This window comes from Cynocephalus volans, chromosome 16, assembly GCF_027409185.1.
Source record: "Cynocephalus volans isolate mCynVol1 chromosome 16, mCynVol1.pri, whole genome shotgun sequence".
NCBI classification, from domain to species: Eukaryota; Metazoa; Chordata; class Mammalia; order Dermoptera; family Cynocephalidae; genus Cynocephalus; species Cynocephalus volans.
Window position 1 is genome coordinate 40,570,334 of NC_084475.1, and position 16,202 is coordinate 40,586,535.

General features: G+C 36.6%; 1 protein-coding gene across 13 annotated transcripts in view; it reads left to right on the forward strand.

Annotated features, from left to right (window-relative positions):
- TRPM3 (transient receptor potential cation channel subfamily M member 3) overlaps positions 1–16,202 on the forward strand; it is an 877,808-nt gene that overhangs the window by 662,553 nt on the left and 199,053 nt on the right. The window lies entirely within an intron of this gene.

Below are 16,202 nucleotides of genomic sequence, written 5' to 3' on the forward strand. Positions count from 1 at the left end.
ATCCCCACTTGGTGAACAGTGAAATCCAGGCACTCTTGTAGATTATTAGATCAAAGTAACTCACCCCAAAATGTGAGTGAGTTTAAGAAAAACTCAGGGGAGACATTGAAGTTTAAATAAGAAATTTCCTAACTCGATCAGTTCTCCTAACACCTGAAATCAGTGGGAGAATGAAGCTCCAGAGGAGATGGGGGTTTTTATTCATGCCTGTTATACAGTAAATGTGTACTAGGTGTCACACACTATGCCAAACTCTGAGATGTAAAAGAGAGAACAGACAATTGCCACCCTCAAGAAGCTGTAGTAAGTCTAGCAAGTAAACAAGCATGTAATAATAATAATGATAAAAATGATAGGTGAGCTTTTCTAGTGCAGGACATTCCCTCCCCCACTTCTCTCTCACCCAGCCTGCCTAAAAATAAAGAGCCTCAGCAGGGCAGCTCACTACTATCTCCTCTTCCCATCCCCTCCTTGTTTTTGCTAGTGGCCCAGCACTGCAGGCAAGCCATTAAAACAGGACACTTACAGGAACTTAAGTACGTGAAATGAGGGATAATGAAAGGCAGGGAGTCTCCAGCATAACATTGCAAACCTTGCAGTGATCTTAGGCCAAGTTAATACTTTGACATTAAAAAACAAAACAAAAACAGCTAAACCCGAAGCTGGAGTTTGCTTACTAACAAATTTAATTAAATTACTATTGTCTTCTTCTTTGACAGTAAATATTGGTCTATTTTATAGCTGAGGACCTAAAAAGAGAACATTTGCCCAAAGGCTTCCATGTCTACTACCAACCAGAGTTCAAGATCCTTAACTGTGCTTTGTTTTTAGTAAAAATTTAGCCATAGTTCTCATTTCTTTTAATATAGCAATTAGTCCTTTTTTCAGAAATAAACTAAAGAATTTATACAGTTTTTAGCTTTGGCTTATTTCTTGCTTCCTAGTTGTTTGCAAGTTACTTTACTGTATTCCTACAAAATAGATACACTTTTGCATTCAGAATGCACATTTCTTTTTTTAGCAAACTAAGGAAAAAGTATGCTGCTCACCTCAGCATTTCAATCTTTCTAGGTCTATACGTAATGAAAGCCTGGCCTTAGTGCCTATTATTTATATTATTCTGTGTGTATACTTTAAAAATGTTAAAATCTTTGATAAGGCTGCCGTTCTCATTTCTGTTTTAATATGGAATAAAAGTTTATACTTTTTAGAGCTAGGTGGGATGCTAGATTATTTAATGTATGGGACAGATACTCAGAGAAGTTAAGTGCTTTGACCAAGGCCACACAGCCCACCATCCCAGGCCAGGATTTTTTCTGGTACCTTATAAAAATTCACTGAAGTATATTTTGTGGTATGTGCTTTAGTGTTTCTAATATAGTATTTCAATGACACTGTCTTTTAAATATTTAAGTGCACTTAAATTGCCTTCGGCTTCCTCTTTCATTATAATTTTTCAATTTTTGTATTATTCTGTGTTTTCCAAAAAGATAAAATCAATGCATTTCTGGTTGTAAACCAGTGTTCAAACTGATCAACCCTATGTCATGTGGATTCTTTTCCTTACCCTACCCAGATCATTATACCACAAACCCAAAAGTAAGAGTCAAAACTACCGTGCCCTTTTAACTTTAATTGACAGTTTTTAGTTCTAATTATTTTATGGTAAAATTATTTTATAGTCAAAATATGCAAAAGCACAATCTACATGGGATCTGTGCAAACATGAACTGTGGCTGATTATCAAAAAATGTTAAGTCATGCATATAACTAATATGAAGATAAAGAATTAAGATATAATTTTATGCCTTGAGATCTTTTAAATTAAAACTTTAAAATTTTAAAGAAACGTTTAGAAATGATTAAGACAGAACCCCAAGGAGAAGCTTTGTATTTTATATATATACTCCTGTGTGCTTATATATGCATGATAAAAGTGTGTTCTTGTTCCGGGAAAGCAATTTTAAGTTTATCATGATAAAATGAAGTCAGAATGTTTCTGTGTGACTATCTGAATAACTGCCAGAATTAATCATGTTTATTTAGCTTGATAAGAAATTGTCTAGCCACGCATGTGCAGCCAATTTAAAAAATCATTTCCAAAGAACATTATTTTGCAGTAGTGTGTTTTATTTATGCTAAAAAAAATTGGCCCACCTAGACTTCATTCAATAAGAAGGATTTCTTCTGTAACTTACAAATAAATATTTCACTACAAATAAATATAGATACATAATTATATGTTCATATAAGCAAATCTATATAAATAAATGTGTGTCTTTGTACATATAAAAGTTGAATGTAGGAGACAAATGCACCCTATTTATAAAACCTTTCTTTCAGGACCTAATAAGTATCTTTTCAGCTACTTTGGTAATTTAAATATAATTAAAATTTTTTAAGTAATACAGGCCCAAGGACTATAAATGTGTACATTCAGCTAAATAGCTTTTCATTTTATAATCTTAAAAGAGTAAATGAAAATTTTTTACACCTTATATATTAATCTTTGTGAACTTTATATTTTGCCTTTGAATTCCCTTCTAAGAATGTGAATTTGAAGAACCGCTTTGGAAGCAAATTATAATTGGAAAAACTGATTAGCTATTATAGATGAAATTACTGGAGGCAGAAAAAGACAGACTATACCTATCACAATACAAATGGGTTTGGATAAACTAAGAGACAGATGCAATTAAATACTTGTTTTTATCTTTTGCTCCCCATCTCTCCTCTGTGGCATATACCACATGAAAGAAATGGTCAAACTCCATTTTTTCCCTTATTGTCATAATGGATTTTCTATTTCTCATCTGTTATAGTTTAGACTGAGTCACTAATCACTTTCTCCTAATTTGACTGCTTTAGAAATAGTATGAAATTTATTTCTGAATCACGAATGACTAAACACTACAAACATAAAGAGATTAATGCTACCCACATATCCTTAGATTCAATTACCTAGATTTTTAATGCTAGGATTTCACTTTTTGTTGTTTTTGATTAAGCAACATAAATAGCATTCCCCATAGCCGGCAACACCTTGCAAGGCCATAGGCTCCTGATGATGGAATCAGAGATTCTTTTGTCTGGTAACTGTCAATCCAAGTCTCAGATTGCAGAGAAATGTGGTCTCACTCCTCATGTCCCAATCAGTGAGCAAGTACTTTACCGATGAAAAGTTATCGGTGTGAAAAAGGCATCTGAATGCATGTGTGTTCTGAAATGATGCCCTATTCAATGAAATTTTATTACCATTCTTATGTTTATTGTGGCATTTTTATGACAAAAATAATCATCTGGTTTTAACATTTTTAGACACCCTAGACAAAAAGCAGAACTTGCTGGTAGCAGAAAGCCTTAAACTTTTTTAGCAGTTTGTTCACAACTTTTGGGAAATTATCAACGGGGCAAATACCAGAAGACTCTTCACATTCTTATGTGCCAGTGAAGTCTGTATTAGATATTGTGAAGAATTAATTAGCAATGGCTTGCTATTGGGAACAGAAGAATAGATGACACGTTTCAAATAAAAATGTAACGTTCTTATTTAAAGAGAGCTTCTTAAGGGCCTTAACATTTTTGGATTAGCTGGGACAAAGGCATAAGTGGAACACCAACTGGAGATGAAAGAGGAGAAATAGGTTGCATGGCTTCAAATTATATGACTAAATATTCCTAGCGGAGATGTGGTAAAAGTTTATTTCTCTCCAAATCCACATCAGAATGACCAAAGACAGGAGAAAGTCACCAGAAAACTAGATATTTTAGAAACCCAAGTGTAGAGTGTTTTCCCTAGGGCAAATCATTCTGTAATTCTGTTCAATAATCACTAATGTTTTCTCCTGCTGCTCCAGTGATTTCCATGGAAAGCTGAAGGAAGCCAAAGCCCTTTCATTTGTCTCTATAAGATCTGCAGAAAGTAATTGATATCCATGATGTGTGTTTCCAGCATGGTTTAGACATCACTGAAATGTCAAGTGAGAAGGAAATAGCAAGCTTGCTGACTTCAAGTGCCCATTTTAGTTTTTGTTAATTTCATCTTATCTTGTCTCTTTTCTAGAATTTTCTGTAAGAAATCATGTCAAAACTTGCAAAACTTAATTCTTTCTTGTAACTTTATTAGAAGAGAAGTAAGGAACCTTGGAAACATCTTGTACAAATACTTGTGGCTTTATTCATAAAAAGTGTTATTTTTGTAAACTGTTTTCCAAGTTAACATTTATTAAGTGCCTACTATTTGCATGGAACTGTTGGAAAATGAAGAAGACATGACCCTAGCTGTCATGAACTTTATAGTGGAGATTAAAACATAGGCATGAATACAGAAAACTAGAGGGTCATATGTGCTTTGATAAATGCACAAAGGGTTGAAAGAGCACAGAGGATAAAACACTTCAGTGGGGCATTCCTCACAAGAATCCTTTCAATGAAAAAAAAAAAAAAGACCACAATAAAACATTGAACTTTCAGAAGGAGAAAAGAGACCTATAGTTACCAGACCTGGGAAAGGGGGAGGCAGAGGAGGGTTAGGGAGTAATTGGGTAAAGGATACAAAGAGTAATTACAATTTGTAATGATGGACAAGCTAATGATATTGATTTTATCATCATATATTGTACACAAATACTGATAGTCAACTCTGTACCCCATAAAAATGTATAATCAAAAATAAATAAATAAATATTTTAGAAAAATAAGAAAAAAATTCATTCGGTATGTATAATAACCCCAAGTTCAAGAATTATAAAATTATTGAATAAAAAAGAAGTTCAATAATTATAAAAGGTATGTTTAAAGAAATAGAAAAATATAACAAAAAAATTAAGGGAAACATGGAATAAAAAAGAGTGCTACAATATCAGCTTAGTAATTAATAAACACTAAATAAATATCAAATAATGTAGAGACTGCCTGGAAAAAATGTACAAGGTATTAATTTTTAAAGCAGCTTAATTGAGATGTAACTGACAGAAAACAAACTCATTTAAAGTATATGTATATATATAAAAGAATCCTTTCAATGGAACAGTGTATGTTAATTATCTACAAAATGGCAATATAAGAACTCTATTTCCTTTCTTCCCCTTTTCCGTAAAAAACTCGATCTAAATAAACTGGGGTTCAGCCTGGATGACTGAGAAAAAACTATTTGACCCTCCCTTGAATACCCTCCCTTGTGTCCTAAAATGAAACCCCTTATTCATCCAAATTTTATTACCATGCTTATGTTTATTTTGGCATCTTTGTTACAAAATAATCATTTGTAGTTACCGCTTTTAGATACCCTAGGGCAAGAAGCAGAATTCACTGATAGCAGAAAGCCTTAAAGTTCTTTAACAGTCTGTTTGTAACTTTTGGGAAAGTATCAATGGAGCAAACACCAAGAGACTGTGCACATTCTTATGTGCTAGTGCAATTTGTATTAGATATTAGGAACAATTAATGAGCAATGACTTCCTCTTGGGGAATAGATAATATATTTTAAGTACACACTGAGAAAAGAATCAATCTGAACAGGACTGAAGGAAATTGGTAAAGAGGCCCAATCCTTTGAGATAGAGTGGTAGTGTTTTGTGTGTGTGTGTGTCACATTATTTGAATTTATATATATTCTAATTAAATTTAATAACATTAACTTAACTGACAAATTAATCCAATAAATTTAATTATGTATAGTTAAGTATATCTGTTAATGCCTGTAACATATACATGTGTTTAAAATTTAAGTGAAGACAAAGATAGGACTGATAACATGATTTTTCAAATCAATCACTAGATATTTTTGAATGCTTGTTTTAGGTATCATTTATACTATGAAAAGAAGTATAACTTTCCTGAAGAGATGTATATATATAATCTCATTTGACCTAATGTAATAACAAATCATTTTCAATTAGATGTTAGTTACTGAGTTCTGAGAAGGCAGAAAAGAGGCACAGTGGAGTAGATGGAGAAAGGTTTCACAGAGGGACACTTTCGCCTCTGTGGAATACAGAAAGGATAAAGGTATGGATACATAGCTACTGTGTCATTGCATCCAAGCTCCACAGGCTAGCATAGCTCCGTCAGGAAGGTGCAAAATAAAATAAATACTTTTGTCTTGCAGTTTGCTGTTTGATCCCTCCATGTTGTGTCCACATGAGAATGAAGCATTGATTTTAAATTTTTTATCTAGAATTCAGGGAAGAAAGTACCGTGGAAGGGAAAGTTTTATTGATCTAAATTAGCCAATCAGTTTTCTACATTATTAAATTTGCTTTAGAAATGCTCAACTCCAAGCCCATTCAGAAAGTGTGTTCCTGAACATGAAGGGTAAACATGAGGAAAAAACATAGCTGGGGAATCCATTATGCTAAAGAAATCCCTTTTAGAGAACCATCGTTCGTGACTTTTAGAAAGCCCATCAGTGCCAAGTGAAGATTTCACAGGTGTCTATTAATTACATTCCTCTGAGATCTGCTTAGCTAACTCTTAGCTACGTTTTTACAGAAAGCATTGAAAACAAGCATGTGGTTATCAAACTTCCACATGACTGAGAATCACCTGGAGAGTTTTAGGAGATAACAGATTCCCCTAAATTTCCAAATTTTGATGTATCTGTGTTGGGTCCCAAGAAAATGGGAAAACCCCAGATGATTCCAATGAAAGCGGACCATGCAGCACACTCTTCTAAACTGCTTTCAGATTTATAAAATTAGCTTTCTCATTATACTTTTATGTTTTGAAAAATAGCTTCTTCAGCTTCTGTGCCTCACAGACATTCTCCCCTCAAGCCACTGTATCGTTACCACAAGCACCTTGTACAATCAGCCAAATTTTGTCTTTGGAGCCCAGTTGGCTTGAAAAGTATTTAGCACGAAACACCCTATTTCTTTCTTGACCACAGCTGCGCTTGGTTCCAAACATCTGTCAGACTTGAAAATTCTTTCCTGAAGAGCAAGCTATACCGTAAAAATACTCGTTTTGACAGGACTGACAGACATATACATGGATTTCTTAGGGATATTCAGTTCACTTATTTATTTCTTTTGCAAATTATTTTCTGACTAGTTCAAAATATATGATCAATTAAAAAAGAAAAAGAAAGACAGGAGGATGAGAAAAGCAAAGGTGAAATGGTGCTAGCTGATGGTGCACGGTGATTCTCAGGTTTTTGAGAGGCACAGTCATTAGGGCCAGCATTAGAAGTGCAGCATTAAAAGCATTGTACCCCACTTTCCTTCTGTTTTACAACTGTAATAGACAACCATGAAAGAGTCCCAGCCTCCCACTTGCCTGTAACATTGATCTTCACTTTTTTAAGGCCCTTGAACGCTTTCTCAAATGAAATCTTGGATAGAAGTGCAATACATAAAACAGACAAGATCCAGGTTTACTCTGCTGAAGCTGGAGTGGAAGGCCTAGAGCAGTGGTTCTCAAACTTTATCTTACATCAGAATCACCGAGAGGGCTTGTTAAAACAAATTGCTAGATAGACAGGAGGAGTAACTTCAAGAGATCTATTGTATATCACAGTAACGATAATTAATAACGATATATTGTATATCTGAAAATTGCTGACAGAGTAGATTTTAAGTGTGACCACAACAAAAAAAATAAGTATGTGAGTTACTTCATATGTAAATTAGCTTGATTCAGCCATTCCACAATGTATACATAGATCAAAACATCATATATTCCATAAATATACAAAATTTTTATTGTCAACTTAATATATGTATTTGAAAATGGGAAGAAAAACAACAAAGACACGTGAATCACTGGGCTCCACAGCCAGATTTTCTAATTCAATAAATCTGGTTGGAGTTGGGTAACTTGCATTTCAAAGCAGCACCCAGGGGATACTGATGCTGCTGGTCCAGGCACCAGACTTTGAGAACCACTTTCCTATAGCCCCTATGTCCCTGCCTGGCTCTTCCCCACTAAAGCCTCTCTGAGGCATCCCTGGAGCTCTTCCTCAAAATTCCAGGGGCTTCTTTGTAAAACTCGGCTGAAGACCACTAATCTACGGGACTCGTGACCCTCTGCATTCTGGCCCCAGCCTCTGTCTAGAGCCGTCTCTCACTCAGCGAACCTTCCATTCACCCTACAACCTGACCGAATCGTCCTCCCGCAGCTCTCTGCCTTATCATGAGATGTACAAATCCATTTCTTTACACACAATTTCTAGTAGATTTTTCTCTGAAGTTCTACAGCATCACCTCTCTTTCCTGAAAAGATGTAGTAAGGGCTTTAAAATCCACAAATACATTTAAAACTCATCTGAGTGAGGTACAGATAATAAAATGTCCTGGTACTTAATCCCTATGCTTTAGAGGAAATGAATTGTGAATCAACCTGGCTGACACTAGAACCTGCAGCTCCTAGAAATACAGTGGATTCTCCTCACCCAGTAGTATCTTTAATAATAAATAATGCGTGGGATGTTCTTGATGGATTTTCCCCAGATTCCCCATGCGATTCTCAGATGTTGATCATGGACCACAGGATTTATGAAAACTAAGTACAGCAGTGACCTCCTGCTATAAAAGCTTTTTCGACAAGAGAAAACACTAGAAATGCATTAAAGTAGAATTCCAGATTAACTCGAGTCTGTACTGCTGTTGTCTAGAAAAGTCTCCGTTCAGTTTCAGTAAAGCCTTTCCTTTATTGTCCTAATTGTTGGACAGCTGTCCTAGAGTTGATATGCATTTTTATTATATTTTTCTGGAGATATTCAATGCAAAGAAAGTGACCAACCATGAGCAGAAACCCCTAAAGGTCCCAAATGGTAGTAAAGACGTCATTCCTCTAAATCCATGGAAGCTACCACTCGGTGTCTTAGAGACAGACCTACAATTTGGAGCTGTTTAACCCTCCTTGGTTTTTGCCATTTGATGGTATATTTGAGATTCCACAATCTCTACTGCAGAGATGACAAATAGTTTTTATTTCAGTGAATTAGTAGTGCTTCCTGGAATGATAAGATTTTCAATGATTCTTAGGCCACATCTGGGCTCAGAGGAAAGAGTACTGTGATAGATTAACAGTGTGTGGTGAGACAAAGAAAGGGACCTACAGTCAATATGTCATGAATGTCTAATGTTACACTGGAATGAAACCAGAATCTTATAGATACCCCCATATCTATAAGACGACAATGCAGTCATCAAGTCGTGCATTGAATTATGAAACCAATGGGAAAAATAAGAAACCCAGCTGCCTAAAAGACACTCAGGACAAACAAAGCAAATAGTCCATTTTTTTTTCAACACTGTGGAGCACATCTGTGCTTAAATTCTCTGATGGTATGAGCCTTTTCACACAGGCGTAATACCTAGAAGATGAAGGACAGGAAGCTCTGTATTGTGGGTACTGTTTGGATCTGGACTGAGGGACAAGCTAACTGAGCAATTGCCCATGGATAATTTATAAGAAATAATATTTTCTTAAAAAAATACCTAGGAACTAGTCTTTCACAGAATATGTAACACAAATAGAGAAAATGGCATTTTCCCCGACATCTCACAGAGTAGGATCTGAGGTTAAAAGGAATACCTGCATTAATTACTTTTGGAGAGAATTTAAATTCACACCTGCTTTTCCCCCTCTGACGCTCTCTCCAACAGCATGCTTGAGGAATTGAAATTAATGCTTTTTAAAGCTTCTACATGCAAGAACTTGATCTAAACACTGTATGTCACCAACTCTGTGAAGTAGCTATAATTATTATCCCCATTTTATAAATGAGGAAACTGAGAACAGAAAGGTGAGGTAATTTGCTAAACATCTCACAGCTGGAGAGTGGTCTGCCCGGGCTGATTGGGGCTGGAATCTGTGCTCTCGGCAGCTACACCATACTGCCTTCAGAAGATGGGACCCAATCTCTGCAGAAAGTTTATTTTGCTTGCCCCAAACTGCATTATTCCAGACCACAAAGGAGGCTGCCCCCAGATTCCATCTTCTCTCCCTTCTCTCACATGCTGGTTAACTTCTTCTCTGCATAAATGTTGGACTAGCATTTAAAGCATGTCAGTTGAAGGGGTGCATGTGTTTTAGCTTGCCCAGAGAGCTGACCTGTCTCAGTCCAGCTTTGATTCGGTCTTTCATACAAGACCTAAAACAATAAAAAAAAATTTGACTATTCCTCTTGCCTGGCTATGGACAATGTTCACTGATGGAAGTACACTCACAATGAACTCAGAGGATGTGCTCTCCTTATAATTTTGGCAGCAGAGAATGTACCCAACCATGTGGCAGTCCCTGTATCCTTTGGCAACACTTCACTTTCTACTCTTGGGCACATTCATAACCAAAGGCAAAGGAAGAGAGAAATTGCAGAGACACAGCCAACACTGTTTAGGATTTTTCGCCTAAATGTCCTGCTAGTCTCTTCCTAATGGGGAGTACTTGGCAGCTCTGCCTGCCTCATCAGCAGCATGTCCAGCAGAACTTTCTGTGGTAATGGAAATGTTCTATATCTGTGCTGTCCAATCAAATAGTCCCTGAGTGCTTGAGCTGTGGCTACTGTGACTAAGGAATTGAATTTTAAATTTTATCTCAATGTGGGCCGACCCGTGGCGCACTCGGGAGAGTGCGGCGCTCCCGCCGCGTTTCGGATCCTATATAGGAATGGCCGGTGCACTCACTGGCTGAGTGCTGGTCACGAAAAAGACAAAAAAAAAAATTTATTTCATTGTAATTAATTTAAATTTAAATAGCCACATGTGGGTAATGGCTACCATATTGGATAGCATAGCTCTGGCATTTATGCAGTTGGTTTTCACCAAATTGAGAACCCTTGAATGTCTAATATATTTCCAATGTTATTTGACATTTTTCCATATGTATTTTTATATTCTTTCATTCAACCAGCATTATGTATTCAATTATACAACAAATATTTTTTGAACACCTCCTGTGTTCCAGGCACCATTCCAGGCACTCATGAAAACATACCAGTGGACCAAATAGAAAGTCCTGCTATGTTTTAGCAGGGTTACATAGACAATAAATAACAAACATAATACATAAATATTTTAGAAGGTGATATAATATGGGGGGGAAAAGCAGGGTAAATGGAATCAAGATAAGGGGTGGATGGAAAAGGCTTCTGTCTTCAGCACCTTGCTTAGCACTGAGGGAAGGGGAGAAGAAAATATATAAGTAATATAATGTACAGTCCTTGCAGCCAGGGAGTTTACAGTCCAGTTGGGATTTTCTTAGATTAATCTGTCTTATGAAGTGCTATATGCAAAATGCATAGCACAAAGCTTGTCTTATGGTAGGTGCCAAGTGCCTCTCTTACCACTCTCAACCCCAGCACACCACCCATTCTCTGTTTTCTTTTCTGTGTGCCTCTGTGCCTTCCATTTTACCATAGCCAGCTCAGGATACTGAAGTGGGTTAAAAAAAAAAAAAAAAGTTAAACATAAGAAATTATCACTATATTAGTAGCAGTACATGAAACTTGTGGGAAAACAGTCTGTACTATTGATGTGTGTGATCCTGCCCAATTATGGGAAGCTTCTCCAAGATCCTTCTTACTACCTCACATTGCTAAATTAAACCTTCAGGAAATGCCCAGGTGAGTAGCTTTTCTCAGCTAGATACTAAAGCAAGATCAGAGCTACTATTTCTCACAGGCCTTAGGTGATAGAGGCCATTTTTACTTGGAGTTGATCCTCGGCAGAGTTGGGCAAAGTAACCTCCTACCCAACCCATCCCATGTATTGGTCACTTTTCTGTGTTCCATTAGATCTTCTCCAACTTTCTATTCAAATAGTGCTTTCAGTTGCAGTTAAATGTGAATTTAACATAAATCATCACTCATCCTAAGAGTTGCTCTTAGAACTTCTACTTGTTGAACAAAGTATTTATTTGCTTTCTAATTTTATATAGTTTCAATATGTATTTGCATCTGATAGAGTGGGGGAGTAACTCTAGGAAAACAGTGGATCCTCGAAATCATATTACTGAGTCTTTTCACACATACGATAAAATAACATTCTGTCAAATAGATAAAACAGAAGAAATCTCCACTTGCATCCAGTCATTTAAATAACAAATCACGAACTTTACACTAATACACTGAATTAAATCTATATATTTAGGTTATGTAATTCATCATCAAGAAATAATTCCTTCTTGCTTCTCTGGTTCTCTAAACCCAGCTCTGATGCTTACCAGCTATATAATCACCTCTGCAAGCCTCAGATTCTTCATCTGTGAAATGATTGATCTAATTGCATTATTCCTTATCCGGAGGTTCAAATCCCTCAGCAGAATTTTCAGATAGTGCCTTCCCTAGAACATACAGACTTCAGAAACATTAAAGTCTAAGCTTCAGGAGGAGAGGACAGTCAAGTGAGAGTTCTGATCCTAACACCTTCAACACGTCTTTGACTTCAAGAGGCTATAAAGTTATGTAACAGTAATGGTTTGGGGGCATCTTAGTATCACCAGTTTGTTTGTTTGTTTCTGCATGACTTTGATGAACATGATCCAAAAGCTAATGGGCTTTCTCCACTGGTACCTTGGCTAATTTGTTTTGAATCATGGCCCTTTCCATCCCATTAACAGACCTGTTCTACCCAACTTTTATAGAAATATTGGAATCTTTCTTTTCTCCGTAGAGATGGTCTCCTCCAGCTAATTTGCATACCAGGTACCCTGCTTCAGTCCTGAGCTAGACATCATTGAGAGTCCCTGCAGGTGTGAAAGCCCCTAGAGCACTTATACCAAAAAATTTGCCAATTATTCAACACCTACTATGTGATAAGAACAGGGTTAGATGCTTTCCATTCATGATCTTTTATTCCCAAATGTATCAACCTTCAAAAACACATACTAGCCCTATTTAACAGCTAAACAGATGAAGGCTTAAACAGATTGAATAACCTGTCTCAGGTCCCTCACTAGTAAGTAAAGGAGCTGAATTCCAACCAAAGGCACCATGTCATAGTGCCTTAATTATGTCATTCTATATTCTATAGAAGATTACAAAACTGACCTCACCCCTTCCACGTACAATGTGGAATTAGTTGAAAAAATGTAGATGTATGTTGTATTGACTTTTATGTAATACGGTTAATTCCAGTTGTCAAAACCACCATGATCTCTGTGAGGGAATTATCTTGATATCATTGAAATTCTTAAAGTCTTCAAACAGTAATTGGACATTTTTATTGGCAAGATATTGCCCTAAAGATTATGGAGGAGATACAAATGAATAAGAACCTGCCCCTGACAAGAGCTTCAAAGCAATTCAAAGAGGGGAAATAGCCTCCAGAAGTAGAACCAAATATAGGCCTTCAATTTGAGTGGCCAATTCGTTGCCAAACGCCCTGTGAGTTTAAAGATGGACAGAAGCCAAGAATATTTCTTAGAGTGAATCTAACTCAAAGAAAAAGGATTAAGAAAATCAAATTTTTGAGGGATAAATCCCTCTACCACTTCTCTCATTCTCTTAAATTGTCTTGAAGTTCATCCCACCATGAGGAGCAAAGGAGCTCTGGAAAGACTGCCTGGTTAGCCACCAAAGAGCAGGCAACTACTCACTCATTAAGCAAATCTACAGACATTCTTCTAGATCCAACACTGAATTCATGGAACACCCTTCTAGAACTTAAGATACAGGCAGAATAAAGATGCAATCACTGTTTCAAGACGTTCATAATCTACTGGAGGAAGACAGACATGTACACAAATATATCGAATGCAATATGAAAATTATAATATTTATCAAATGTTGTGAAGACACCAAGGGAGTGGCAATCAGAGACTCACACAAGAGGTGGAGTTTGAACTGAGAGTTGAAGGATGAGTTTTGAGTAATGAATTCAGGAGTAGAGAGTATTCCCAGCAGCAGGTACAGCAAGGTCAAGGACACAGAGGCATGCAAGAGTCTGGAATGCTTGGAAAATACAGTATTTCATGGAATATGTCTGAAAAAGCTGCAGGAGACGAGCCTAGCTGTGGAGAAAATATCAAAAACATGCACCTCTGTTTTTGGTGGTGACTTAACTTAGGTCTTAAAGGCTGACTTGAGCATGCATACATTTTACCAAAGATATCCCTAACATAAAGCATTTAATAGGAACAAAATGTGCTGATGGTAACCAAGAAAAAAGAAAAGAGCTTTAGCCATATACCCAAGGCCTAAAAGAAATATCTAGTACATAGGGGGTGCTAAATAAATATAAATAGGTAGGTGGATCGAAAGGAAAAATATAGATTCTATACACCAAATCAGTATTAATATTTTGCAAATATTTATGAAAGTTTGGACTATCACTTTTAAGGAAAATGGTGGTTCCTATTATAATCAGCTGTTAAAAGACAGAATCAAAGTAAGACAGCTGAGGCTGTTTCCCCCTGAAATATGGAAAAGATCACTTCTTCAGAAAGTCTCATCTGTACATAATCACTTGATCAAGTTACTTACCTCCAAGATGATCCTTCCCTATATATTTATAACTGTCTCCCATCAAGAGATGTAGTCTATTCTTTCCCTCCCCTTGAATCTGAGCTGCTCTTAGTGGCTTGCCTGATTAATCAAATGCAAAAAAAATGACATTCTAGGACTTCTGAGGCTGTTATATGAAGCCTTGCGGTTTCTGCCTGGGCCTCTTTGATCACTTCCTTGGAACTCTCACTTTAGAAGAAGCCAGCTTCCATGTATGAAGTATATCTACCCTACAACGACCAATGAGAGACCAATCCAAACCAACCCTCAGCTCTTTCAGCCATCCCAGCCCAGGTACCACACTTGGAAGTAAAGAATCTATCTTGGATGTTACAGCCCCAGCAGAAGACACATGGAGAAGAATTGAGGCCCCAGACACATGGCCACAGTTGAACCATCACAGCTATCCTTAACCATCCCAGCCACTCCAGCTGAGACCCCAGATATCAAGGCGCAGAGATGAGTCATCCCCACTTTGTCCTGCCTGAACTCCTGATCCACAAAACCATCCACACAATAAATAAATGCTGTTTTACATAACTAAGTTTAAAACCAGATTACTGAAATAGATAGCATACAACCCTGTGAGTCCCCTGAGTCTATAACTGAATATTATTCATCTCTCTGCCTCTAGCCTAGTCCCTGGCACACAGTAGGCATCAATATTATTTGTTGAATGAATGAATGAATGAGGAAGCAGGTGTTTGCATAGAGAGTTTGCAAGACTCCACCATGATTAAGCCTGCTAAATCTGATAAGTATCTCCATTTCCCAAACGTAAGAAAGAACTGGTGTTCTCTAACCTCTCTGAAGTGGGAAAGGTATTTCTCCATCCTTATACCACTGTGCTCACCAGGTATGCAGAGCACTGTTATATCAGGAGAGAGCTATGCATTGTACACAGAGTCCCTGACCAGGCCATGCTACTTCACCAGAAGGAATGCGTCAGTGACTTTTTTCCAAGAAGCATTATAAGACTGTGTTTTAATAATAGCAAATGCTTGTATAGGACTTGCTGAATGTCAGGCATTTCTCTAAGCCTTTACAAAGCTTAACTCATTTATTACTCACAAGCTTATGAGATAAGTACTATTATAATTCCCATTTTACGTGTATGAAAAACACAACATAAAGACAAAATAACTTGCACAAGATTACACAGCCAGTAGGTGACAGCTTAAATCCATATAGCCTGACTCCGGTGGCTACAATGCTTTTATTATGATGCTATCCTGCCTCTCTAGAAAGAATCATGCTGTTCCTGTGGCTCCAGAATCATGACATTTTGGAGGAAGTGGTAACTTCTATTTAAAAAAAAGAGAGAGAGAAAGAAAGAAAGAAAGATGCCATTCTCTGTGACCTTAAGCAAGACATGTAACTTTCTGTGCCCTTAATATAACACTTAGTAATTTGCTTTGGTTTCAAGCAAATGATAAAATTTGTTTCTCGTTAGAGAATTAGATATTCCATTAGAAATGATGTCTTTTAAGTAACAAATTGTGGTACTATATAAATAACAATTTGTATCATTATAAAATTTAAAATTTACCTGTATAAATAATAATTTCTTATTTATACAGGTAAAATTTTCTCATATTGTGTCTGAATAAACTCATAGAAAGCATCTGTAGAGGTCACAGGAAGGCCTCCTCTGCTCGAAAGCCATTATGCTCTTAGAGACCCCATTAAGTTCTAAATGTATTTCTAATTTTTTAATCTAGGAACAAAACTCTGATATTACAGGTAATTAAAT